This window comes from Periplaneta americana, chromosome 10 (assembly GCF_040183065.1).
Source record: "Periplaneta americana isolate PAMFEO1 chromosome 10, P.americana_PAMFEO1_priV1, whole genome shotgun sequence".
In the NCBI taxonomy this organism is placed as follows: domain Eukaryota; kingdom Metazoa; phylum Arthropoda; class Insecta; order Blattodea; family Blattidae; genus Periplaneta; species Periplaneta americana.
In genome coordinates, this window is record NC_091126.1 from 97,525,663 (window position 1) to 97,553,638 (window position 27,976).

The following is a 27,976-nucleotide window of genomic DNA, read 5'->3' on the forward strand; positions in this document are numbered from 1 at the left end:
ACTAATTATGAAATTCCAAGGAGCAGCTTGCATGGTGTTTCATTATTTAGAGCGACCATGGGTCATAAGAGATTCAAATCTTTGCTAGCGTTCACTTGCTTTGATGGGAAAACAACAAGATCCATTTGCCGTGAGAAGGATAAGTTTGCCTTGGTTATAGATGTCTGGGAAAATGTTAATTCGAATTTTAAAAAAATATTAGGCCTATAATACTTGTACTGATATAACGGTTGATGAGCAAATTATTCCATTCCGTGGTAGATGTCCTTTCAAGGAATACATGCCGTCAAAACCTAACAAATATGGCATGAAGGTATGATGGGCTTGTGACTCCAAAACATTCTATCCCCTAAATGGTCTGCCATACACCGGGAAAGAAAACTGTGTAAGGGTACACTCTGGAGTAGTTCGAAGGATTGTTGAAACACTGTCTTATCAAAGAACAAACAGAAATGTAACTTGCGATAACTACTTTACTGACAAAGAACTCGCTGAGAATCTCCTCAGTAATGGTCTCACCTTAGTTGGAACAGTACACAAAATTATGTAAATTCATCTCTCCTGAGTTTCAGCCAAATAAAAGACGGCCAGAGTGTTCAGCCATCTTCGGATTTACAAAATATGTAACATTGGTTTCAATGTACCAGAACCAAATAAGACAATTGTTCTTTCTGTAATGCACCACACACAAACCATTTCGGAAGAAGAAAAGAAACCACAAATTATTCTTCACTGTAATAGCACAAAAGGAGATACTAACACACTCGATCATTAGTGAATGCATACGGGTGCAAAAGACGTACAAATCGCTGGCCATTTGCATTTTTATGAATCTTTTAGATGTATGTGGAATTACTGCATTTCTTGTGTGGATGAGCCTTCATCCTTCGTGGAATCTTGGAAAACAGAACAATAGGAGGTTGTTCCTCGTAGCTGTTGCTGAAAGTCTCATCCAACCTCAAATTCAAAGAAGACCTAGAGTAGGACTTCAGAAAAAACTGTAATGACCATTGTTCCTTCCATGCCAAGAGCTAGTACGCCTCTACATCAACTGCGCCCCAACCACAGGAGAGCACTATGTGTCATATGTATCAGTATGAAAAAAGTCGCAAACAAAAACAAAGCTGTGACAATTGTGGCCAATCTGTGTGTAATGAGAACAGTGAAGTGACACGTGTGTGTAAAAACTGTAAGAATGATGATGAGTGATGACGTGTGAGAGTGATGACGTGTGAGTGTGTGAGAGTAATGACGTGTGGGAGTGTGTGTGCTAGAAATGAGAAAATCTAAAATTTGTGTAAATGTGTGTGAGTTTTACGATGAAAGTAAAAAAAAAAATCGTAGATCATACACTAAACATGTTTCTTTTACCGCATGAAAAACCTACTAAAGTTATATCATTTATGTATATTATTATGGATACATTGGTCACTATAATATCATTATTAAAGATTAATTTTGTGTACAAGAAAATGATTTTCCTCTGTCAATGTATTAAAATGGCATGTGGGTCCGATGGACCCTCCTTGCCCATCAACGTTACAAATGTAGGTTCCCCGGAGAAGGGTTAATGAAAAAATATACTGACAAGTCATGGGCATTATTTGTAGTTTTTTAAAATAGTCCTACACGATTCAATAGATTTGGCACCTACTATTATTCTAATTACTATTTTTTGTAATAGGAATATACTGTTATTATCTGTGGAATTTCCCCAGAATATAATTCCAAAACTCTTTACCGCGTGGAAGTATGCAAAGTATATTGTTTTAAGGTATTGATATCTACTATCTTTTGCATAGATCTAAATAGCAAAACATGCTGAATTTAGTTTGGGGATAATTTCTTTAATATGATTTTTCCAATTTAACACAATATCGATTTTTAAGCCAAGAAATGTGGTTGTTGTGGTTTCTAATAGGAATCTATTGTTAATTATTGCGCTTGAAATTTGCGAGGTTGAATTTGGACAGGATTTAAATTGAATTATGTTAGTTTTGTTACAATTTAATACTAATTTATTGACTGAGAACCAGTCACATATTTTGAAGATAATTTCCTCTGTTGAAGATTGGAATGTGTTGGAGTTATTGGCTGTAATTACTATACTTGTGTCATCTGCAAATAATATGGGATGATTTACATCTTTTATTAGGGGGCAAGATCATTTGTGAACACTAGAAAAAGTAGGAGACCTAATATTGATCCTTAATATGTAGCAACAAACAGAATACAAATACAATATACTGTATGTGTGTGGTCAAAATACGACTGGGTGGCCAGAGAAACGTGCATGGCCAGGATCCAGATGGGTAAACACAGAATTGTGTGGTAACAGTGTGTGGTGAAGATTTCTTTGGGAGGCCCTTATAAAGAACGGAATTTTTGTGCAATAGGACGAGAGAAGGAAGAAAATACATAATTATAAAATAAAACCTGCTGTATATAGTGTAAGTACTGTTGCGAAATAGTATTTATGCTTTTAGGTTTCCTGTTTCTAATATGATACAATGAAGTTTTTCACGATTTGTTCAATGCAAACCCAATCTTTCTGTGAATAATTATAGAGTTTATTCCAATCTCAATATGTTTTCTGGTTGTTCGTTCGATAGAATATAGCTAACTAGATTTCTTGGCCAAGATACAACTGAATTAAGGTTGATGCGGTGTCAGTTGTTAATGCTATGCTCCCCACAGTCGTCGTGCCGGGTTGATATAGACTGATATGTCTTCATTGTTCCTTAATTTGGGTCGCGATTGTAAGCCTGTTTGACCAATAGACACATTTCCGTACTTGCAAGCAATGTTATAAGTTCCCGAAGTCCAGAAAGCAAGGTCGGCGTTCACAAGACGCATGAAATTGGATATCTTATGTGGTGGTAAACTGTCGGATTTTATGTAGTCGTTTTGCTAAGAAGTCCACTGATACGATTTGTGGTCATGGGAAAATATGGAAGAAAGGCCACAGATGTAGGTTTTCAATATTTATGGTATTTTCAGGGGTGAATTGAAGGCTCGGTTAATGTCCCTGTTAGAATCATTATATAAAAAAGTCTTACTGAGGTATTCGAAATCTTATGAGGAAATACTTTCATGGTCGCATATATTGTAGATCTGGGTCTGTGGAGTGAATTTGAAAGGATTGAATATTTATACTAAGAATGGTGACGTAAAAAAGCATTGAGATCTAAGTTTATATGTATGTGTCTGTTTCAGATAGACTTCTAGACCTAACGTACCGTCCGAGCGTATGTAAATGCCAATGTGAAGAAAAGGTACGTATGTATCGAATTTGATTATTTTTCATACTGCACTGAATATCACTGTGCACACTGTTGTTAGAGAGTATTTGGAAATACAGGAAAGCGTCTCGTTTAGGCACAGTGAAAACGTAAACAAAGTGGAGATAACATGTGGGATAGGAAGAGCCGTGCGATAAACACGAGGGATGCACAAGGTTTTTGTTACAACATTTATGGCGAAGCATTAATTGAAATTATATTTTCCAAAAACACACAAGACAAAAGAAAACAAATTGCATAACTTTATCATACACACATTTTAACAAACAAGCAACCGTAATGTTGAAATAATTCAATATAACAAATCAAATTTTGCTACTTATATGATGTTGCTCTGAAGCAGCATTTTTTACGTTCATAAATTTCATTCTCTGTATGACTAACATAATATCATCATCTTCTGTGGCCGAATTAACAAAACTACAGTATATTGGTCTGAAGTGACAACATTATTTCCTAAACATAATAATTATCTCTTCACAAAGTTCAATTTATTCAGGTACAGTACAGAAGACGGTGATATTATGTTAGTTATACAGAGAATGAAATTCATGACCGTAAAAATGCTGCTTGAAACAACATCATATAGACTAAGTAGCAAAATTGGATTTGTTATATTGAATTATTTCAACATTACAATTTCTTGTTTGTTAAAATGTGTGTATGATAATGTTATGCCATTTGTGTTCTTTTATTTGGTGTGTTTTTGGAAAATATAATGTCAATTAATGTTAATTAATATAATTACAGTAATTGTAACTAAAACCTTGTGCATCCCTCGTGTTTACGTTTTCACTGTGCCTGAACGAGACGCTCTACTGTACTCCATGAATAGGGTAGCAATAACTGGATAGAAGGAAGCCTATAGCTACAACATCGGTCTGTTCAAAATACTCTGCATTGAAGAGGGAATATGACGTGGATGGTACTGTACAGACCCAGAATAACTGGAACTTGGAAAGTTAAAAAGGCCCAAATTTTGTTTCTGGGTCTGTACATGTGAAAGGGCCGTGATAACTTCAGTGAACGATTTGTCTAGGGGTGCTATTGTATCTCAGACTGAATAATGCTACCATATCACAATTAACCATTATATTACATTTCAGTACTTTGAAAGTTTCAGAAATATGAACGTGATCGGGGGAGTTTCCGACGAGAAGCTTGAGTAGGACCGATAATTACGTAATTAGCTGATATGTAGGAGAGTTAATGATGTTTGTAACTGATCTGAGGGGGAAAATTACACTTCTTATTTTGGCAAACAATTCCGAGACTTGATACCCGGCCGCGGAACAATTTTTCCTTCGAAATTATTGAAATCAACTTGATTTGCATATTACACGTCACTGTTCGTTAACAGAAAACCACAATTTAAGTTACACAGAGTTAATGTGTACTCAATGTTGGTTGCTTGACGGTCGTCAGCCTATTTTGTAGATATAGAGGAAAAAATTGGATCAGTTTCTGGTAGAGTTCCCGGGTAGCTCAGTTGGTAGAGCGTTGGTACGTTTAACCAAAGGTCCCGGCCACGGAACAATTTTTCCTTCGAAATTATTCAAATCAACTTTACAGGGAGTTATACCTGAAAGCTTGATTTGCAATTCCGAGACTTATTTTAGGGTTTTATAACACGCTGCTTTTTATGGTGATGCATCATGATGGGTTGTTAGTCCTTCGCCCAAATATGGGAAATGCTATTAGTTTTCGGTTGAGAAGTTTTTGTCATCCAGTCTGCTCCCAAAAAATCTGAAATTTAGAATTTACAAAACTGTTATATTATCGGTTGTTCTGTATGGCTGTGAAACTTGAACTCTCACTTTGAGATAGGAATAGAGGTTAAGGATGTTTAAGAATAAGGTGCTTAGAAAGATACTGGGGCTAAGATGGATGAAGTTACACGAAGATGGAGAACTGCACGCATTGTATTCTTCACCTGACAATTAGGAACATTAAATCCAGACGTTTGAGATGGGCAGGGAATGTAGCACCTATGGGCGAGTTCAGAAATGTGTATAGAGTGTTTGTTGAGAGACCGGAAAGAAAAAGGCCTTTGCGAAGGCCGAGACGTAGATGTGAGGATAATATTAAAATGGAAGTGAGGTAGGTGGGATATGATTGTAGAGACTGGATTAATCTTGGTCAGGATAGGGACCGATGGCGGACTTATGTGTGGGCGGCAATGAAACTCCGGGCTCCTTAAAAGTAAGTATTTTGGTAAACAGAGCCTGAATGTATAGAATCAAGAAAAATAAGCTGTTTAGCAACAACTGAGGCATTGCCTACTACAGAGTGGTTGAAAAGTCCCACTACACTTGTTTATATTTCCTGCAAAACAGATTTGTGCATGAAAAAATGTCTGTGATACTTACTCGAATGACATCTGGCGGATCTGAGGGAAATCATAACACACGCAAATTCCCAGCCATTTGAAGAGTGCAAGTTGGCGAGGCGAATACGAGGAGAGACTTGTGGTTCCCGTGTAAGTCCACGAGAAGCCACATGTCGGAAAAATTATGAGTAACGTGGATTTCAGGCTGGTTTTGGCCAAAGGCGTTATATTTATATATCTAAACACACAATTGGCGCTGTTGTCGTGTACAAATTTGAAACCTCTCACACAGGTTCGCCCGACGCCATGTTTGGGGAGCACGAATGATTGTTTCTATAAAGCATTCGGAGTTTAGAAAATACCATTGGGTATATAGGCGTTTTCTTAGCGGACATCCCCCTTCACTGTAATATAACTAAACTTATTTACGTATTTTCTAACGTATAATATAAAATAACAGAAGTAAATCTAAATACTGTAACTAAGCATTACTCTGAATATAAATGTCTTGGGGTTTTGCTCATAAATAAAATTATTATTTGTTTATTTCTATTTCCTATGACCAAATACATGGAATATTTTTACTTGTGTTGTTTTATATACGTTAGAAAATACGTAAATAATTTATTTAAATTATATTACAAAGAAAGGGATGTCCGCTAAAGAAATGTCTATATACCCAATGGTATTTTTCAAACACCTAACGCACTGTAATAATAATCCTCAGTGTTCTGAGAATCAGAGGCGATATGACTCTTTAGAACTTTCAACTGCAGACATTGATTGCAATTCCCCCTCATTCTTACATCATTCTCAATGACACAATATTGTGAAAATGTGATTGTATTCATTGCTGGCTTAGTTGTTAAATCATTAAGAAAATATGGTGCAATAAATCTAAAGACTCAATTTATGGTATGTAGCCTACCAGCAGTAAACAAAATCTCTCATTTTTTAACGAAAGAATAATGGGAGTCTTGTCATACCATCATCTGAGATTATAGAAATATGCCGCTTAAGTGAAAGAGCGATTATACAGATGTAGGCAGTTCAATGGCATATTACCACTCACTCTTACATCGTATGAAAACAGTGTGATCTAACAGTAGAACACTTGTACAATCTTTTTGCACTTATAGGAACATATTTTAGAAAATGGTTCCCAGAGTTCTCCCGAGAATCATATTTTAAACTTGTTAAAATGACCATAGAAGTACATAAAGAGCTACTGGCGTAGCACAGTGGGCTAAGGTCTGCCGATCCGGAATCGCGCTCGGTCGCTGTATGCGGGTTCGATTCCCGATTGGGCTGATTTCCTGGTTGGGTTTTTTCCGATATCCCCATCCGTAAGGTGAATGTCAGGTAATCTATGGCAAATCCTTGGCCTCGTCTCGCCAAATACCATCTCGCAAGACAACATTAAACGGAGTCAATAATAATAATAATAATAAATAATTAATAATAATGAATCAATAGGCAAGATGTTTTGCATACTAGGCTTGACTTATGTAATGTAACGTGACATGCATTAATTAGTCATATAATTTATATGACTAATTCATGCATGTGACTTTTATTTCATACTACAGCTGTGATAAGAAGGTATTGCGTGGTAGGCCTACTTATATTTCAAACTAAAACATTAGGTTACGTGTCTCTATTTTACAGGTGTATATTATGAGGTATGGAAGAGGATAAATAATAAATGTTCGTTTCTCGTCCACATCAAAGCAAACATGTGTTTACAATATAGGCCTAATGTAATGTCTTACACAGGTAATGTTTTTTTAATAATAGTATACTAATAATTTTCTTTTCATCTGAACTATTACTACAATATGTATTTGTATTTCTGTTCGCTGTATATGTTGTCAAATATCTATAAAACATCTTTGGTTACAGTATCAAAATGTTACAGTTTTCTTTCGTTTTTTGTCAAACTAACGGTAACTAAGCTTGATTATGTCCATAACGTGGTCGTTTTAATGTTAATAGGATTTGTTTTCACTTATCCATTCAGATTGATTTATAAGAGACACCAAACATATATGAAACATTCGCACTGCATAGTGCAGACGTCTGCTAGCCGGTGCTTCTCCCAAAGCATGGCGGCGGACGCAAGCTTCAATTTGTCCCTACTCTAAACTTCTGCGCAGCCTCGGCTGTAGGGGCTTGGTTTTGGCAAAGCGCCACCGAGCAGAAATAAGTTGTTGAAATGGGGAAGAAAAGCTTTCAGCACGGGATGTGTTAAAGATGCGAAGGGAAGGAGTCTCTCCACTCGGCGACAAACTCTCCTGCTGTTTCCGAGTCGATCGCCGTCAGGCCTCCCGACACCGACACGAAATATTCGCAACGGTGGCGAATGTTCGCTTCGCAAAGTTGCCACTGTCTCAGTGTTCATTGCGGTATATGAGTATGCCCACACCGACGCGAATGTATCGCCGGACGTCTGCGAATCTGCAGCGTTGAAATTTAGATTCGCCGCCTGCGCAGTTTTTTTCGCTGCCGCCGCGAATTTTATGATGGTGTTCTGTGAGAAATTGTAAGAAAACTTCCAGTATCATACAATTTATTCTAGAGAATTGCAAGTAGGCCTAAGTACGGAAAAAGGGCAATATGAGATGCAATCCAATTGGAATTTAATGAAAGTGGTAAGTTATTCACATCTCTAACATATCTTAAGAGAAAAATTCTAGCCTACATACGGCCTGTCTGTAAGGAATAATTTCATATTCGCATCTTTGTTGCCTTTTATCAGTCCTTCAGAATATAATAGCATTGCTTTGTATAGAAATATATTTCTAGAGAACCTACCTATATGAACTTTGCGTCATTTAACATCTTACTAAGGTTTAATAGTTCAAACTTAATAATTTTCTTAGTTTAGAAAAGGTTTCATTCTTAAAAGCAAACATATAAGCCTATATTTAATAGAAATTTTTTGTCGAAACTAATCTCATTCATATTTTATTCCTATGAAATACTCTAGGAAATTTTGTATTAGTTAGTACAGAAGAGTTGTTTCAATAAACATAAATAGGCCTATTAATTATTTTCATTAAACCTTACGGATTCGCGCTATATCTCCTAACATTAGTACTCGCGTTTGGTGTCACTACAGCTCAATCAATAATAATCAATGTTTTGGACTTAAGATAATATTTTTATTTTATTATGCGATATTCGTCTACATACTGTTAAAATAACCGACTTGCAATTAATTTTTAAATATTGAATACAATATTATAGGATTGTTGTTTAGTTAATTTTCCGAAGAAAAGTCTGAACCTCACAAATGATACAAAGAAGGCACCACTTATGAGGCAACTAGGCAGGAGATAATGGAGTAGGGTGGCCAGTTCCTTTCCCCCTTCATTTCATACATCGCCGAAAAAATAAGCAAAAATCTACACCTAGCAGATACTGCTTCACACTTACACTTACACATAAACAGGATAATTTTATTAATTATACGCGAATATCACTACTTGTGGGACAAACCCCTCCCAGATTTTAGACTTGGCATCATCTCTTGTCTTCCTTCTCTTGAAGGACGCATTATAACGGAATCAAAGAAAAGTTAGAAAAGACGACACGAAGTAGAGTCTCTTCTGTTTTCGAGATTTTGTTACGCACTTAACACACGTGTATTGTATACTATTTTTGCACGATCATATATTTAGGACTGCAAATACTGTATGAATTTTATGATACTTTCTGCGTTGAGAACGCATTTTAGTGAATGTAGCCATTATACATTCAAGGGAGTATTAGTTTGCTAAAAAGTTTAATAAAAGTCAGTATGGTTTTCTTTTTGTATCCAATGATGAAAAAAAAAACATGAAAAATATGTTATTGAGGGGGTTTAGACGTATTATATTACATTATAATAGAAACGCGGACAATTAAAGTATAATAATTGTTTCCAAATGTGAATGTATTGATTTCACGGCACTAAAATGATTTATATCGTGTTTGGAGTTTGTTGAACGTACTCTCATCAATTCCTAGAAAATCGCCAAATGACTGAGAATCTTTCAATGTCATCTCTCTGAGTAGGAATAAAAAATATATATTACCAATAAAGGATCTTTTATTTCATTTCATTATTTTCAATTATTTATATGTCCTGGGATGGTAATTCATGTTATGAGGGATTCTCTGAATATTCGTTTCATAGGTAATTTATCTTTTCAGATATATTTAACTTCTTGTTTCTGATGCACTTTTTTATGTTTCTACGTGGACTTCACTTTCTGACCCACACTTATTTCTTTTTTCTACTGGGTGTTCATTTCAAAGTGTGCCATGACGTCACTGTTGTGAGTCAGCGATTTGAAGCGAGTTTCATCTTTTATGTCAGAGAAGTTGCCTATTAATCAAGGCGTTCAATCTGAACTTGGGAACGTGTACGGTATAACTTGAACGTCGTAGCAATAGATGGCGGTCTGTACTGTATGTGTGCTACCATAACCTCTTTCGAACTGTGTTTTGCGCGGCCAAGTCGTACGCAGGGTATTTGTTATCATCGGTTGCGTACGGCAACATTCCACAATACAAATCAAATGCTCCGTGTCCATGTTGACCGTCGAAGTTAATGTCAACAAATACGTAAGAAATCGTCTTAACCCTCTCCCCATATCCCGACAGTAAGAAAAAACCCACCTCAGTACATGTTTCGAAACAGTTCACATTCCTGCCACTACCGGCGTTACCGTACATATCAGTAAGTACTCTTCAGAATGAACGCCGTACTTGCTATGCAACTTCTCTGACACATAGGTAATACACCTCTGCGGAAGTGTAGGAAGATTGAATTCTCTAGGCTCATCGACTAGCCATATGACGGCATACAGCGAGCCATGACACACTTTGAACTGAACACCCAGTATGTGTTCTCTCCTCCAGAGCTTTAAGTTTTTTGGCAACGTTTGCAACCGCAAGCACAACATCTAAGGCTAAATACTAGGTATCATCGTTCGCCATTTTTTTCTTTTAATAATTTAATTAAATGTATTCTAATATTTCATTTATTTTAATATTGTAACTACATTTATTTTAATAAAGTGATTACATTTATTTTAATTGCATTATTTATATTTTAATTACATTTATTTTAATATTTATTATTACATCTCAAAACACACGAGTAATTAAAACAATTTAAGCGATGGAAGTATTTTGTAAGCGGATTTGAAATCACAGAAAGATTTCTATATTAGCAGTCTAGAGGTTGTCTTGAGTTCTTCGCCAAGTAAGAAATACTCCTTTCTTTAACTCGCCGTAACTTGAAAACGAGTAAAGATTTTGAATAGCGGCAGCTTTTAAAAGTAATTTCCATTCTTTCTCAACATCCCATTCGCTTTGACCCCTCATCTAACGTGAAAAATAAAAAAATGTTTACCGCTGACCACTTCTGAAGGTGTAAATGTCTATTTTGAACAGATCACTTCCAAATTAGTATCTTTCCCCCGTCCCCCGCGTTTTAAAAACAATTTTGATTTGAAAATTTGTTCCATGCTTTCCTCAGACATTGACCTGCCAATCATAAAAATAACAGTGCCATTGATTGACTATCATAGGAGCTACGACATGATATTCCTCTGCATACACTAAATTTGGTCTCCGTCAGCGCTGCGAATATTTCGCTTCGGTGTGGGGTAGCGTGCGAATTTCGTAGCCGCTGTATACCCGAAATAATTGCCACCGCCACGGCTGCGAATATTTCGCGTTGGTGTGGGGAGGCCTGAAATCTACAAGAAAACGTGCCGCCGAGTTGCAAGTACCGCAATCAACAATGCACGACCGCACGAAGAAAGACTTAGAAATATAATTTTTTCGCCCTATGAATGTCAACGAATTACGGACAGCGATTTGGTCAGGCGCATGACATACAATTGCATGATGTTACTCATGCTTTTTCCCGTATAAGACCGCTCGTGGACCCATAAGATTCCGCGTTCGACCGGCCGAATTCTACAACAGCGGCATCTCCAAACTAGTTGTGCAATGGGACAAATACTTCAACCGCGCTGGTGAATATGTGGAAAAATAATCAAAGGTACCTAGAATACTATCTGTATTTTGATTTCCATGTATGTTCTTTATGTGGCTGAAAAAAAGTATAGGCAGAGTTTTCGATTCGCCCTCGTAAAAAAACTGCACTACACGTAATATACACCGGCACCAGAATGTATTGGCACACTCAGTGTTTACCCTATAATATCTGTATAAAGGGCAAGTTTAAGAAAATAAAATGTTTATTCCTTAAAATAATGTAAAACTAAAAATATTTCACAGAAATCTCTATAGCAATAACACAAAATAATAATTTACAAAATAAAATCATTTTTCTGATTTCAAAAAAGTATTGGCACATTATACTAATGCATATAATAGGTCTCTGTAATGTACTTTCAGCCTTTAGCACGGATGACAGCTTCCAGACGTCTCTGCTTTGAATGAACCAAATTTCTCGTCGTTTCAGGGGAAATTTCATATCACACATCCAAGAACCCTCTTAAACTCTTCCTTATTATATAAGCGGCGCTTGACCCTTTTCCTTCCAAGATATTTTCACAAATACTCAGTAGAAATCAAATCTGGGCTCTGTTATGGAGTAAGAAGTGTTCTGGAGGCATTATATATTAGCCACTCTCTTATTTTTATAGTTGTGTGTTTGAAGTCGTTGTCTTGTTGGAAACGTAAGATACCATCCAGGCCGAGCTTCTGCACACTGTTGGACAAAATACACCAATGATTTTGTACTGATCCATTTTTCCATCAATAAAGACCAAATTTCCAACTCCCGAGGAGGTCATGCACCTCCAAACCATAACGTGTCCATCTCCATGTTTTACTATTGGAACTATGTGTTGCTGTAATTCTATGTTAGATTTTCGTCACACTTTCTTCCGTCCTTCAGAACCAAACGAGTTAAGCTTCCACTCGTCTGAGAATATGACAATGTTCCAGAATTTCAATGGCTTTCTACAATATTCCTTGGCAAACTCAAGGGGTTTCTTCCTGTTTACCTAGGAATTTTTTTTTTTTTTTTGGTAGACCTGCCACGAATACCAGCACTATGAAAGACGTTCCGTACTGTCTTGTTACGTGTTGTTGCGATGTCAGCCGCTAAATAGGCAGCACTTTTTGTAGTTTCTTTTGGACTAAACGTATGATGGCTCTTTTCTCTCGACATGTGAGTTTTCATGGGCGGCTAGATCTTTGTTTGTTTCGTGTGAATTCTTGTTCTCTGTGTTTATGTATTACAGATCTTACAGTAGAGAAGCTTATTGAATTCTATTGAGTATTTGTGGGAATATTTTGGAAGGGAAAGGATCAAGCGCCGCCCATCTAATAAGGAAGAGTTTAAGAGGGTTCTTGGATGTGTGATCTGAAATTTCCCCTGAAACGTCGAGAAATTTGATTGATTCAATGCCGAGAAGTCTGGAAGCTGTCATCTGTGCTAATGGCTTGCAGACAGGATACTGAAAATACATTACAGAGACCTATTATATGCATTAGAATAATGTGCCAATACTTTTTTTGAAATCAGAAAATAGATTTTCTTTTGTAAATAATTATTGTGTTATTGAATAATTTCAAGGAAAAATTGTTCCGGAGCCGGTTATCGATCCCGGGACCCTTGTTCCGGAAAAATTGTGACGGTGTCGTGTATGGTTCCTGGGATAGCTCAGTCGGTAGAGCGTTCGCGCGCTAAGCGAAGGGTCCCGGGATCGATACCCGGCTTCGGAACAATTTTTCCTTGAAATTATTCAAACCTGCTTTACAGGGAGCTACTACCTGAAAGCCAGATTTGTATATTGTGTTATTGTTGTGATTTCTGTGAAAGATTTTTAGTTTTACATTATATTAAGGAATAAATATTTTATTTTCTTAAAGTTGCCCTTTATACAGACCTTATAGGGAGAAAATTTGAATATGCCAATACTTTTTGGTGGCAGTGTACTTAACTCGGTAGGCCTAACTACCGCTCTGGTCACTTAAGATGACTCTTCAGTACTGTTATTGAAACGAGACTGTACCTCCTGACGTCATGTATCCTAATTCGCGTCGTAGTTACGCTGATATCTTGTCACGAAGGAATTGACCCATCTCTGTCATTATCAATGTACAACTAGTGTTCAGGATGACTATTTCATTGCCTCTATCAGCTGTTATACCTTTGTTTTTTCTGAGGGATCGAAGGACTTGCTTTTCTGTCCTGGTGATATCTGATGTAATACTCTAGGTATTTTAGCGTGCGTTAGAATCCTTACAGTTTCCTGGCGGAGATAAATAGGTCAGACGTAAGTTATGATTCTGTTCCCCGCATATCTCGTAATGGGAAGCCAAGTTTCTGTCTCTTTTTTATTACATACAGTATTTCCTTAGGTGTGTAACTGTAAATGTAGGATTTCTTAGATGATGTGTCTGTTACAGCATTACAATATTTGTCGCCTAATATAGTCCTAAAGAATTTTGAATTTGTCTATTCTTTGTATCCAGTAGAGGGCGCGCGATAGCGTCGCAATTTAGGCGGTAGGTCACTGTTCGATTCTCGATAGAGTCATGGATTTTCTATATTTATCTATTTCTTCCAGCCGCATATAGCCTTGGGGTTTAATCACCGTCAGCCTCTAAGAGAACCTTAACCTCCCGCTACCCTCTAGTTGAGCGATGTTAAAAACAAGCTCATTTTATGATCTAGAATTACTCGCGGGCGCCAGGCGCTAGGACACGGCCAGGAGATTGACAAGGTGAATCGTGTAGAAACCTGCTGGTTGCAGAGAAATAGGAAATCAGTGATGTACAAATTAGAGTCCTGCAAAACCGGTTGAAAACCGAACAAACTAACATAGCGCTACTGAACGCCTGGCTTTATAGGCAGTATGCGAAGTACATCTGCTTGCGTACTGCCTCAGTATTTGGTTTAACGTGTATTCGAGTTGATTCGATCTCTCTGTGGGTGGACGGCTCTGGCGTATAAAATGAAGATCACAGTGAACCATCCAGATATTATAGCTGCGGATCATCAAGAGGAACAAACAGCATGCAGCGTGAAACTGCAGACGTTGTAAAGCGTAAATTGCAGAAAAAAACTTTCGGTATCCACAAATTACCAAGGTTGTAATTTTTGCTTACACTAGAAAACTGAATTATAATATTACAATAATGACACACTTAAAAACAGTAAACTCGATCAATAGTAAAACTAAAACAAAAATACCTTTATATCTTCTGAAACCTACTACAACCAATGCTTTTAGTATGTTTACTATGACCAGAGAATTAAACGTAATATAGGTTTTCCATTCATTTAAGTGAACCTTATCGCCCCGTACAATCTGCAGGGTTATTTCACTTCTACCCTTTTTATGAATAGCTACTGTTTTGGAGGAATGCATTTAGAGTTAATAATTATTTAATTTTATGTTTTGTGATTAATTGTAATTCTATTTTGGATTTATTTACTTATTATATATCACATTATACATTATGCTCATTTCATTTTCTACATACTAAATTGATTGAAAGATCACCAAACAACTCTAGCCTCTCTAGCAACACTTGTGAAACGAATATTGGCCATTCCATGAATAAGTGTTTCCACCGAGCGTAACTTTAGACTAGTAAAAGAGATTTATTAATACATAAACACAAGAAGTCAACTCTGATCATGTAGTCTATGATAATAGTCCCTAATAATAATTGTGAACATCAAATAGTTGATATTAATACGTGTGTAATAAACTAGTTCTTTGAATGACACTTGTTTTCTCTGAAATAGATCTTTTCTATACAGAATGATTTGTTTCTCAACCTTGCTACTCTTTTGTTATTCGTAGTTTAGAAATGTGTAAATTATACTTATTTTGTACAGAACAACAACCATTGGGAGCCAAAGTAATCGTATTGTTGAAAATAACATTACTGTTTATCTTTTTAAATTGATTTCTTAATAAATAATATTGCAACTGCTTAGAATAATTAAAAAGCACTCAACTATTGTTTTAGAGGTAGGCCTATACATTTTTTTTAGTTTAAAGTACAAACGTCATAATGGACTTATGTACTTATTTCCTATTTTGTTTTATAATGAATTGTAATTATATTTTTGAATATGTTTACATTATGATATTTCACATTATACATTACGTCTATTTCCTTCGATGTCACTGTGTCCATTGTTCATTTATTTGTTACTAGTCAAATTACTGCAAGTTCGAAATACAAAAATAAATGTATTAAAGTGTCAAATTATTTGTATTCCTATTTGAAGCAAACATATTTTTGTAATTAAACAAAATAAATATCCTTCAATATTATTACTCTGTTTGTATACTGAAAAAATGTTAAAGGGTTATTGTATGATGAAATGTACCTGGTGTTATTTGGAGATCGTATTTTCTTCCTCCTTACCATTTCTTTCTGTGTGAGATTTGTGTTCTAAATAATTCGCGATCTTACATGAACTTATGTAATATCGATCATTGGGTTATACAAATCGAACAAGATTCAGTCAATATGTGACGAGAAAGAGTTACGACGTAATCAAATGATGAAGTTATGACGTATACTGTTTAACACTGGTATAGAAAAACGCCAGCTTGGTAAGAAAAATATACATGGCTCGTGGACGTCTTGTTCTGTGAAAAACTATAACATTGTTTAACATATCTATAAGCAACTTTCATTAGTAAAACTCTAAAAGTTGAAAATATAAACGATACTTATAAAGTTACTGCAAGTTCAGAATAATAAAAAAATATATGTGTTATAGTGTCGAATGAACTGTAAGAATACTTACAAACACTTTTTTTTTTCAATAAGACAACGTAAATTTCCTTGTTACTCCGGTTGTCTACTCGAAAAACTTTAGTTTCATGTCAATGCGCCTGATGTTCTGTCTACTCTGCAATACATCAGGCGTAATCGCTCGACAACCGAGTTATTCGGCCCGATGTTCATCGTAGCCGGTTGAGCTCAGACCGGTCGAATCTAAACCGGTTGTGTGCGCAGTTTTGCAGGTCTCTAGTACAAATAGTAGGCGAGCGTCATGTAGACGAAATGTGATATGAACAACAGCATTTCTAAATATATGTAGATATTCATGGTTCTTTTCTACATTGATTTTGTGAAAATATATAAGAATAGTTGAATATAACACGATTGAAATTAGTAACATACATAAACAACTTTCTCTCAAAAAGTATAGTGCCACATTATAACATAACAGGCACTTTAAAGTAACATTGTTCAAAATTCAGTTATATATTTGTACTACCTAAAATCTAAATCATGTTTTTTCACCGATTTCGAAATATAGTAATAATTCTTCTGTAAGCATGAGGTTTTAATTTGTACCAGGAACAAAAGCTACAAGCTGTGAGGTGTCAGACACGTCTGTGCTTTCATGAAGAAATAATAAGAAAGAAAATAATAGATTCTTTACATAAGTATTTACTTTTTTCTTCAGTATCTCCTGACAATTTTTGTATCCTCTTGGCTGCGATGTTTCTGGGTAAAATTATATTTCTTTGTACTTTATGTCATAGGGACACAGCGTCTAGAATACAACTCATAATAAAAGATCCATCAGACAAAGAATGACAAGTCTTTGCAATTTTGAGAGACATATCATACCTAACTAATGTCATACAGATTTCATCAGATATTGCAGTCTGCAAAATAAAGAAAGTGCATAATGAACTGTTATGAGATGACTGACATTTAAAGATCAGAAATGAAAATACAATTCCTAATTAATTGCATATACTTACATGAAAAGTGAATTCTTTGTTAATTTACAGTTTGTGATCACCTTCAATATTTTCATAATTTTCTTCGTTATATTTTTCGCATTGTCTTACCATGTTACATTTTTTGGTGATTTTTTTTTTGCATATTATACACTGTGTCCCACCACTTATTTTTTAAGTCAAAAATAAGTCTCCATCTAGGTTAAATTTACTGCTTGTTCTCTTGCATGTAACCTACGTACGTGTTGCACACCCCTGGCCTATGACGTCTACTAACTCCTATTAGTAGACTAGCCCATTCGTTTAATATATCGTAGTTGTTCCTGCAATAGCTCCTACGTGCAAAATATAAAATTTTTCAGTAGGAAGAAAAAAAATATTTATTCATTCTATGGCAGTGGTACATAGGAGATTGTAAATTCTTACATTTTCGAAAGAAAGAAATATAATTACAAATAGAAGATTTAATTATTTGCTGTATCACTATTTAAGTTATTTAATAGAGCAAACATATGATAATCGATAAATATGTCACATAGGAGTTATTGCAGGAACAACGACGATATTCTTGTCTAATTTCCCGAAGAGAGCTGCGGGCACAATGAGCTATAAAGCGCGCGCTTCCACCTATGAGCATCAATTGACTTGGCTGCTCTAGTCGTCTAGTCCAGTCTGGCCTATAATGATGTTAACTTTCGATAATGATGAGAAAAGTAAAACCAGAACTACAAAGCCTTGTGTTCTTAGAAGTTGCTTTTAAATTTGTTTAATAAGCTTTTGTAACTAGGAATTTAATGGCGGATTGCATTTGAAACTCCTGGTGGAAATTCCACTCTTTCCAATGAGTATACAACTTCATTTTTCTCTTTGTAGGCCTACCTGTTTGGAATAGGCCATGCATTAGTTAAAAACTAGTGTCACAAATTTGACACATAGTCTACTTTTTCGTCATATATTTCACGAGTTCTTTGTCATGTTCTTGTTTTATTGATATTGTCACATTTGGGTGCATGATTTAGTTTGTTGAACTATTGTTCAAAGACATACATAAAAGAAACAATTTAATAATGACCCAAATAAAAGGTTGAAATTTGGTTTTCTGAATTATGTACACCCTTTGACACGGAAATTTGTCACTGTTCAGAGACTAAGTCCCACATGGGAATAGCTTGGGAATCATCGCGTTCGTTGTGTTTACACGCGTGTGTTATACATAGAGAGATTTGAACCCCGGTCTTTTGTAACGAGAAGAAAGAGCTCTATCGCTAAGCATAAAGGCTTCGTAGAGAATAGTCGTTTCATGAAATAGAGATACGTCGCTGCTACGTCTTGATTTCATCCTCGAATCTTGAATATCAATATTTCCCCGTGTAAATCTCGCGTTGATCCGAACGACACAGACAAATTCAAGCTATAGGAGAGCGACAATTTTCAGTATCATAGGGAATGAAATAGGCTTTTAGTTCTTGTTAGGAGGGAGGGAACATACCACGCATTACGATCTGAGTTCTACTGTACACTCCCCTATATGGGATGAGTTGCATGTCTACCGATCCTCTACGCGCACCGACCTAACCACTTGAACCCCCTTAACGTCCGTCCCTACAGCCAACTACTGCTTCGGCAACCCCCCTCCCCCAAGGCTCCCTTTACGGTCCGAGGCGGAAGCCCTCCTCCGAGGTCTACCCCGGGTTCCGCTGCAGAAGCTCTCCATCATCACATGAATACAATCCACGGAGGCCGGTCGAGAGAGCCAGCAGCTTCGGAGGACCACCTTTAGAGCGATCTGAAAACCAGAAGAAGTAACGGGATAACGAATGAAAGGATGATAGGAGAGGAAAGGAAGTGGCGAAGATGAGTGGGGTTCCAATCGCCTGATAAAGCTATCTGATATCCATCATAGGAGTGAGGGGAAAACCTAAAAAAATCCTCACCCAGGCAACTCGTCCCGACCGGGAATCGAACCCGGGCCCGCTGGGTTCGGAGTTAGTCTCGCTAACCCCTCAGCCACAACGGTGGACATGCAATAGGCTCTCTCTATGATCTAGAAATTAAAACAGATCCCTACATTTATAAATAATTGTGCGGTTTAAGCAGATACCTGTAATTCATTTTGCGCAATGAGAAATATAATTTTGGGTGTTGCACTGTGTCCTGGAATTTGACACTTCCAACGTTTCGGAACTGCTTACAGATTCCATCATCAGGGTGAATAGGTATACCGATTCGGTTGTATACTGTGTTGACCTCGTTACGTCTGAGCCACACAAAATTTTCTACAAATTTACATAAAACCTACATGCATATTTTAATCATTCCTACAATTTTCTTTTTGTTTACAAAAATCGACACTTAAAGAAAGGTGGTATGCTGTAGATGTTAAAATGCACTGTGTGCGCATACTGTATTACAATTGACCGAATATAATACTATATTTTCATTAATATTGAATGGACACCATTTGAAAAAGGGATATTTCAAGTTTCATATTGCCATCTGAGTTTCATTTCTTATTTAGCGGGAAACGTGTACATCATTTTTTAGGAGTATGGCGTCCCCACCAATAGATCGTAGCTGGTGTGCGCTAGATTATGCGCGACGTAAAGAGTCGTCCAGACTTGCAACAGAACACCGTAGCGCAACCGCGCTGCGATCCTATCTGGACAGCGAACGATACTTCGCAACATCGGCGCGTAGCGTGAGCCCGCAATCTGAGCGTTACGGACCTAGAGGCGCTGAGTTGCACCACTTGTCGTTTATTCCAAGGAAAAATCAAAGGATCCAGGGGCCCGTTTCACAATCCTTACAAATTACAAATAAACAATTTACAAATAACAAGTAAAAGATTACAAATGCTTGTAAATTGTGTTTCACAATGCTATTTTATTAGTTTGTAAAGTCTGACGAACTTTACAAAATCAGCTAAAGAAATTTACAAATACGCATTATTGGTTACACAATATCGCCAACGAAAGTTTACAAAAATCACTAAGGAACAGAGCTAAAGTCGCTGTATTTTTACTACTATCGATACATATGTTTATATTTTGTACTAAAATAGATTATTCTAAGCTTGCTGATTCATATTTCACCAACAGAAAATATAAAATATTGTTTTAAAAAACTAAAAGTATTTAGATTTTTATATATTGGCGACAATGGAGTTTCATGTGATGTGATTGGTCGAGTATACCAATACGTCTATTACTTAAATGACCAAAGTTAGCACAAAATTCAGTCAAATAAGTAAATAACAGATTTGGTCTACGTAAAAATATGCAATTGATAAAAAAATAATTACGATATCTAAACACAAAATCAGGTTAATTTTTTGTGTTGATCCATCAGTATTTATTAATGTTTCATTCCTAACCTCACAAACATTAGTGAATCCATCAGCAGCATAAAAATTCTGTGCTATAGTAAATAACATTTTGGTGATCAAAAACCTGCCCCGAATTTAACTCTTTTAACAACATCAACTACCATGTGCGCACTTTTGCACACTGATATCTTAGAAATTCCGTGCTTATCTGCTAACCCACGGAACTGACTGCATCCAATGCAAAACAATACAGTTCTCGCTTTGAGGTTAGGGCATCACTTTTCTCTTTGGGATGTTGGATATATGATGTCCCATATCTTGTAAGAGAGATTCCAGAGAAACGGGACTCGAAACGACTTCAAAATACCGCGTAAGTAGTGTCGCTATTGCATTATTGAATTATTTATTTTTGGTGCAGGGAACTTCTTTATTAAGTGCGAGTATTTATTAAATACAGTCTTCGTATATAAATACTTACGCGGTATTCTGAAGTATAGCGCGGGACTCATTCGAAACCTTTCATTAAATTTATGCAGTGATACGAACGTGCTGTTATTTCTTGGCCGGAGAATTTTACGTATACATCATCGTTTGATTAGGCCTAAATTCAATATTTTCGTCTGAGTCACTAGAACTCCTTAATAACATCAAAACTGCTTTAGTTTAATTCTTAGTATTATCCAGTTACTCAAAAATTAATTTAATAAGTATTTCTTTATTGTATTTATTCATAATTTGTTGCAATATCAAACTTTACACATCTCAGAGGTATTGTAGAAAATGTGCTAATTTTACAAGTAAAATTTACATGTTTGTAAAATTACTCTTCATTGTGAAACAGAATACTTGTAAAGTGAGCAAAATTTAATTTGTAAAGATTTGACTTCCTTTGTAAAGTTCAACATTAAAAACAAAGATTGTGAAACAGAAGTTTACAATTTACAAGCAAAGTTTACAATTTACAAAGATTGTAAACATTGTCAAACAGGCCCCAGAGCGATGAAGTTGCAGTAAGTGTGGACGTGCATGGAAGCTGGACGTGTAACACCTATTCGTGCCGCATGTGTGGCTACAGTGCTAGTGCACTGGCCTTCCATGAAGACGGTCCGGGTTCGGTCTGCGTGGAATGTATGATGGTAAAATAGACGTTGCATAAGGTTTTTCTCGGGGTACTCTGTTTCCCTCTTTCATTCCAACACTTCACTTCTCCTTCATTTTATCTCTCGGAACAACTGGATAAGGCGGACCGCACAGCAGCGCCGACTATGCTCGCCACTAGTGACCTGGCCGTGCCGAAATACAGTAGAACCCCTATTATCCGCGGTAATGAAGGGGTTTGACTGAACGGTTAATCGAAAAATCGGATAATCCGTACCATAAAATATTTTCGTAAATTAAGTGAATAACACTGGTTATTTTCTCCGTGGTCTTGTGTTTAATACGCTAGGTAGTGAATCAGAAGTTCATTAATTTAAGTTCGGTTGTCAAGACGTGTTTTTAAGAGGTAAAAGAAACTCCTTTTAATGGCTGTCAGCGGAAAGATAGGAATAGTAAAGGTCTCATGTTGTAGATTTACATACTGTATACCCTTTATCCTTGATTTTTATTAAATCGCTCATAGCTGTAACATCAGTCTCGTATCGTGATGCGAGATGACTCACAATTTCTCTTTCCCCAACCACTTAATTATTTGGATTTTATTCGACACTTAGCACAGCACGTTTTTTTTTAAACTCATGGAAAACATTTTATATAGAAGTAATAGAGCACAGCAACTCGAACAGTAGACCAAAACTGTGTAGGCCTGAGTGTAAATGTTTGTAATAACACTCTAGAAAAAAATACGTATACTAATATAGCGTACAACAGTATCAACTTCATACGTTTCTGTAGCGAAAAAAATGAGCGAGAGAAAGATAATCGGATAATCCGCTAATCGCTTAATAGGGTGGCGGATAAACGGGGTTCTACTGTAAGACAATCGAGATTTCGCTAGTAAATTCGCGACTATATTCTTTAAGCATTATTTCAAATGCAAGGTTTACGTAGTATAACGGCGGTCTTTTGAATGTACTAGAAGAAAATACAGATTTAATAAGATATTATATCAGGTTATTACAGAGAAATGAAGGAGAAATATGATGTGCTTTAGGAAATATCACTGAAATCATGAAATCAAATTTCGTGGCAATCGTCGTCAAGCGCTCGCTAGGCTACGTAATTATTACCGCATTGGCGTTGTATTTTTGGTTCACAGAAAATAGCTCGTCTTTACGAAAGAAACGTTCAGCTCCCATAAAATTAATTATTGCTTTCATAACATTGCTTATCAGTTTTACGAAAAAAATTATCATCAGAACCATTGGCGACTAGAAATATCACTAGCGTCCACCGATGTGGAGTAACGGTTAGCTTGCCTGACCGTGAAACGAGCGGGCACGGGTTCAAATTCTGGTTGAGGTTTTTTTCGGGAGTTTACGTCAACCCATTAAGAGCAATTGCTTGGTAACTTTCGGCACTGGACCCTGGACTCATTTCGCTGTCATTATCACCTTCATAGCATTCAGACGCTAGATAACCATAGATGTTGATCGTCTGGCCGCGAAACAAGGTGGCCCGGGTTCGAATCCCGGTCGGGACAAATTACCTGATTGAGGTTTAGTCCGGGTTTTCCCTCAACCAATACGAGCAAATGCTGTTTAACTTTCGGTGCTGGACCCCGGACTCATTTCACCGGCATTATCACCTTCATTTCATTCAGACGCTAAATAACCTAGATGTTGTTAAAACGTCGTAAAATCACCCACTACAAAAAATAAATCACTAGCCAAGCGAAAAAGCACATTCGACCATATTGAAACAAAAGAAATTCGAGCGGGGTTTTAGTTTGTACGCAGTATATATGTATTTATTTACACTGCAAATGGGCAAGCACCCGATGGCAGTGGTATACACAATATAAGCAATACGCAATAAAATTACAATACACAGTACAATTATGCAATACAATAAAATGTCTCCTCTCACATTATTTATCCCCTCATCTAATCCACTCCAACCTTGTCGCATTCCTCGGCCTTATGTCGCTTAGCTATCCCCTCATCTAATCCATGAAACCTTTTAACTCGCAATATGTACGCAAATAAGTTGCATTGCAAAATGATTCAACCCCTATACTTATGGCAAGTACGGGTTTCCGATGTTAATCTAGGTTCTAAGGGCTTGAGGCTCCAGGTTCTATTCGGGCTCCTCAGGAGATGATGGAACCTTACCTGCAGGGCCAAGGAAGGATAGCCCACCTGTCAGCGTAGGATTAACGTCAATCAATTAGTCAATCAATCAATCAACCATCAATCAACCAATGAATCAACACCCATTCGTCTGTCTGTGTGGACAGTGAACATGGAATGGACCGAGCAAAACACGTTGCACTTTATGAAATTATACGGAGGTAAAGAAATTTTGTGAAATGTCATACACAAGGAATTTTAACAGAAGTTTAAGGAACGAAGCTTGGGAGCAGCTGGTGACCTTCATGTTACGACCGAGCGTTGCGGACCGAGACGCGCAGCGATCCACTGCTTGTCGGTTTTTCTGCGTAACAATCAAAGGATCCAGAGCTCTACAGTTGATGTGTTAACGCTGACACAAATACGTTGGTCTGCGCATGCTGACGTCACACTGGGATGTTAATGATTGCAATTTGAATTTTATTGTTTCCGAATTATTATTAAATTCAGCAAACCATGCTGCACCAGTACCATGTTGATGCTTTATACTTATTTATGTTTATTTTATGTTCAACTTCATTATTATTATTATTATTATTATTATTATTATTATTATTATTATTATTATTAGCATCATCATTATCATCATTTATATTCATACGACTATTTTATTGACTCTGATTATTTCCTGTTATATTGTAGTATTCAATGAGATTGTTTCCGAATTATTATTAAATTCAGCAAACCATGCTGTACCAGTACCATGTTCATGCTTTATACTTATTTATGTTTATTTTGTGTTCAACTTCATTATTATTATTATTATTATTATTATTATTATTATTATTATTATTATTATTATCATTATTATTATTATTATCATCATTATTATCATCATTTATATTCATACGACTATTTTATTGACTCTGATTATTTCCTGATATATTGTAGTATTCAATGAGATCCAAAATTGTAACATCTATGTTAATTCACATTCGGAAACCAAAATCACTGTCCATATACAAAATATTACTGTCAATAATACGAATAATCAGCAAGTATGAAGTTATTGGCATGTAAAAATATCTCAATAATATATTATTATACTAGCAAGTATAAATAATAATTATTATTTGTATACATACTGCTGATGTCTACACTTCGCTCAAACACCCGCCATAATGAGTTACTTATTAAAAATTAAATACACGCAAACACTAAAAAGTAATTAACACTTCTTAGGAACACAAAATTGAAGTTACTCTCAATTTCTCAATTGTTAATTGAACATAATTCAATACACCGATACGAAATGAGTTTAAATCACGCCAATTACGGTGGTCAACTCCCTAGATTTTAACTTATTAAACAATAAAGTACTACAATAATTAGGCATATCATATTTCTTCTGTCTATGACTTTCTATTCTTACAGTTCTGCATTACGTGTATTAAAATCATGACAATTTACTCGTAATATTTTATTATATTCAGTTTCGTCATGCGTAAACAGCATTAAACATTTATAAATAGAAGTATAGGCTATACAAAGAAATACCAAGATTCTGTATTCCTAAAAAAGAAAAAAAATACAAGGTTTTGTACTTTAAATAACATAATCGTTCTAATAACTCGTTTCTGAGCAATAAAGACTCTGCTAATATTTACAGCATTTCTCCTTAAATGGTACCATGATTAAAATGAGAATAATATATAGATAACAAAGAATGTACATTCAACGTAGACCTAAGCTGTAAAAATAGCAAAATTTACGGTATTTAGCTTTTTTTTAAATAAAATCAATATAGGCCTACTATTGTAAAGTGTTGTCGACAAAAAATTAAAGAAACCTAATATTATCCACAGATGTAATATAACAATTATTAAAATTCATAGATGGATGGACGGACAGGCAGACAGACAGACATATTTATTCGTTCCTTAATATCTTACAGTTGCTTTAGAGTATAGAATAAAGAACATGTCAAATTCTTTCGTTTAAAATATAAAAATGCAAATATGAAATATATACAGAATTAATACCTTAATGACAACAACATATTATACAATAGAATATATTTACCATTTCATAGTATTAAAATATTTACACTACCAATATGTGAAATGTCAAGAATTCATCTACAGAATAGAAAGTGTGAGATATTAAGTACGGTAATTTTTAGTTCTACTTTAAATAATGCAGGAATTTGATTATGACTCAATGTCTTGAAGACTACTAAAAATGTTTATTGTCATGCAAGGTACTCCCTTTAATAGCATGATAAGTTTGATGATGGCGTTTGAAAATCATTCTTTCTGCAGGTATTTATACATGTATGGCTAAATTAGTTGGAAAATTTCTTTATTACATTAGAGGAAATTTATTGAAGAGTTTAATGTACTGATTTGTTAAAGTCAGAATCTCTAATTAAAAAAAAAAAATTGGTCTACACGATTCTATAGCCTTTGCTGCAACTATTATTCTAATTTCTCCTTTTTTAATAATATATTTTTACTATCCCCAAAATATTATTTCCTAGAACATATTGAAATAAATATAGGCAAATATATTTCTTTAAGATACTCCTATTTACGAGTTGTTGTAACGACCTAATTGCGAAGCATGCTGAGCTACGTTTAGGGGTTATTTCATTAATATGATGGTTGCAGATTGATGTAGATCTATTATTAATATGCAAACCAATACATTTGGTTGTTGATGTTTCTAGTAGAGGTATATTGTTGATAGTTGTCTCTCATGTTTCAGAGATTAAATTTGATGAGGATTTAAATTGAATTATGTTGGTTTTATTAATGTTTAAAGCTGGTTTATCGGTTGTAAACCAATCATAAATTTTAAGGAAAAGTGTTTCTGTTTTATATTTGAATGTGGCAAAGTTGCTGTCTGTAATTGAAGGGTACAAGGGAAAAACGAACAATGTCACAATGCTATTAAGGGTGATGTCATTATATAATTCACTGTATTACGACAAACTTTATTGTTATTTTTACCAAAAGTGGTAAAGGAGAATTAAAACCACGGATACACTCATCATTTCCTTCATTTCAAGTAGAAACATCAATAAATTTTGCAGCAATATACTGAAATAGATCATTATCTCACCCTTAATGGAAATGTGACATTGTTCGTTTTTCCCGTGTACCCTTCAATTATGATACTTGTGTCATCTGTAAATAGTATAGGATAATCTGTTCCTTTTATTAAGGGACCAAGATCATTTATAAAAATTAGAAAAAGATGTCCTAATAGAGATCTTTGCGTAACCCCTGTATGAACATTTCCCCACGTTGAAGTAGGTTTAAAGGTGTCACTGAATGCGTTTATTTCAACTTTTGTTTTCTGAAATGAGATACGATTCAAACCATTGTTATGCTATGCCTTTAATAACATAGTATTCTAATTTTTAAAGTAGAATTTTATGATTAATACAATCGAAAGCTTTGGAGAGCTCACAAAATATCCCTCCTACTTGTAATTTCCTATTAATTGCTTCCAGAATTTTATCAGTTAAATTAAACGAAGCTTGCTCACTTAATGTATTCTTTCTGAATCCACATTATTGTTCTGAAATGAGAATGTTGCAGCAATTAAGATGTTGATATACTCTTTTATAAACATAGTGAACAATAAGTATGGAATATTGCTAATAACTTCTTAAATTTTACAAAAAAGTTTTATACAAAAAGCTGTTGGAGATAAACCATACAATATGATACCAGTGTTCGAAAAAAGTTAGATATTCAGACATAAAGGGTGTGACAGTAAAGTTATTTTTTTTAATGATACTCTATATTAAAATTTACATATTCCGATTCTCCATTACATGTTATGTTTGAATGCATACAAATTTTACCCACAGAGTTAGTTCTGTGGTAGCAAGTTCTACATCCAGACTAGCCGGTCCGGGTTCGATTCCCGGTGGGGTCAGAAATTTTCATGTAAATAGTGATAGTGATTCGTCCGTCGGGTGGGGACGTTAAGCCTGGCGGCCATCTTGGTGCTAC

The 27,976-nt window shown here is 35.6% G+C and overlaps 1 protein-coding gene across 14 annotated transcripts in view; it reads left to right on the plus strand.

Moving 5' to 3' along the window:
• Nucleotides 1-27,976, plus strand: part of Ipk1 (Inositol phosphate kinase 1) — a 1,778,442-nt gene that overhangs the window by 1,354,274 nt on the left and 396,192 nt on the right. For 10 of the 14 annotated variants that reach the window (XR_011334445.1, XM_069837977.1, XM_069837964.1 and 7 more), the window contains one exon: nucleotides 3,217-3,275. The gene's annotated coding sequence lies outside the window, so the exon portion shown is untranslated. The remainder of the gene's footprint in view (nucleotides 1-3,216; nucleotides 3,276-27,976) is intronic. The other 4 variants (XM_069837968.1, XM_069837966.1, XM_069837971.1 and 1 more) reach the window with 1 other exon arrangement.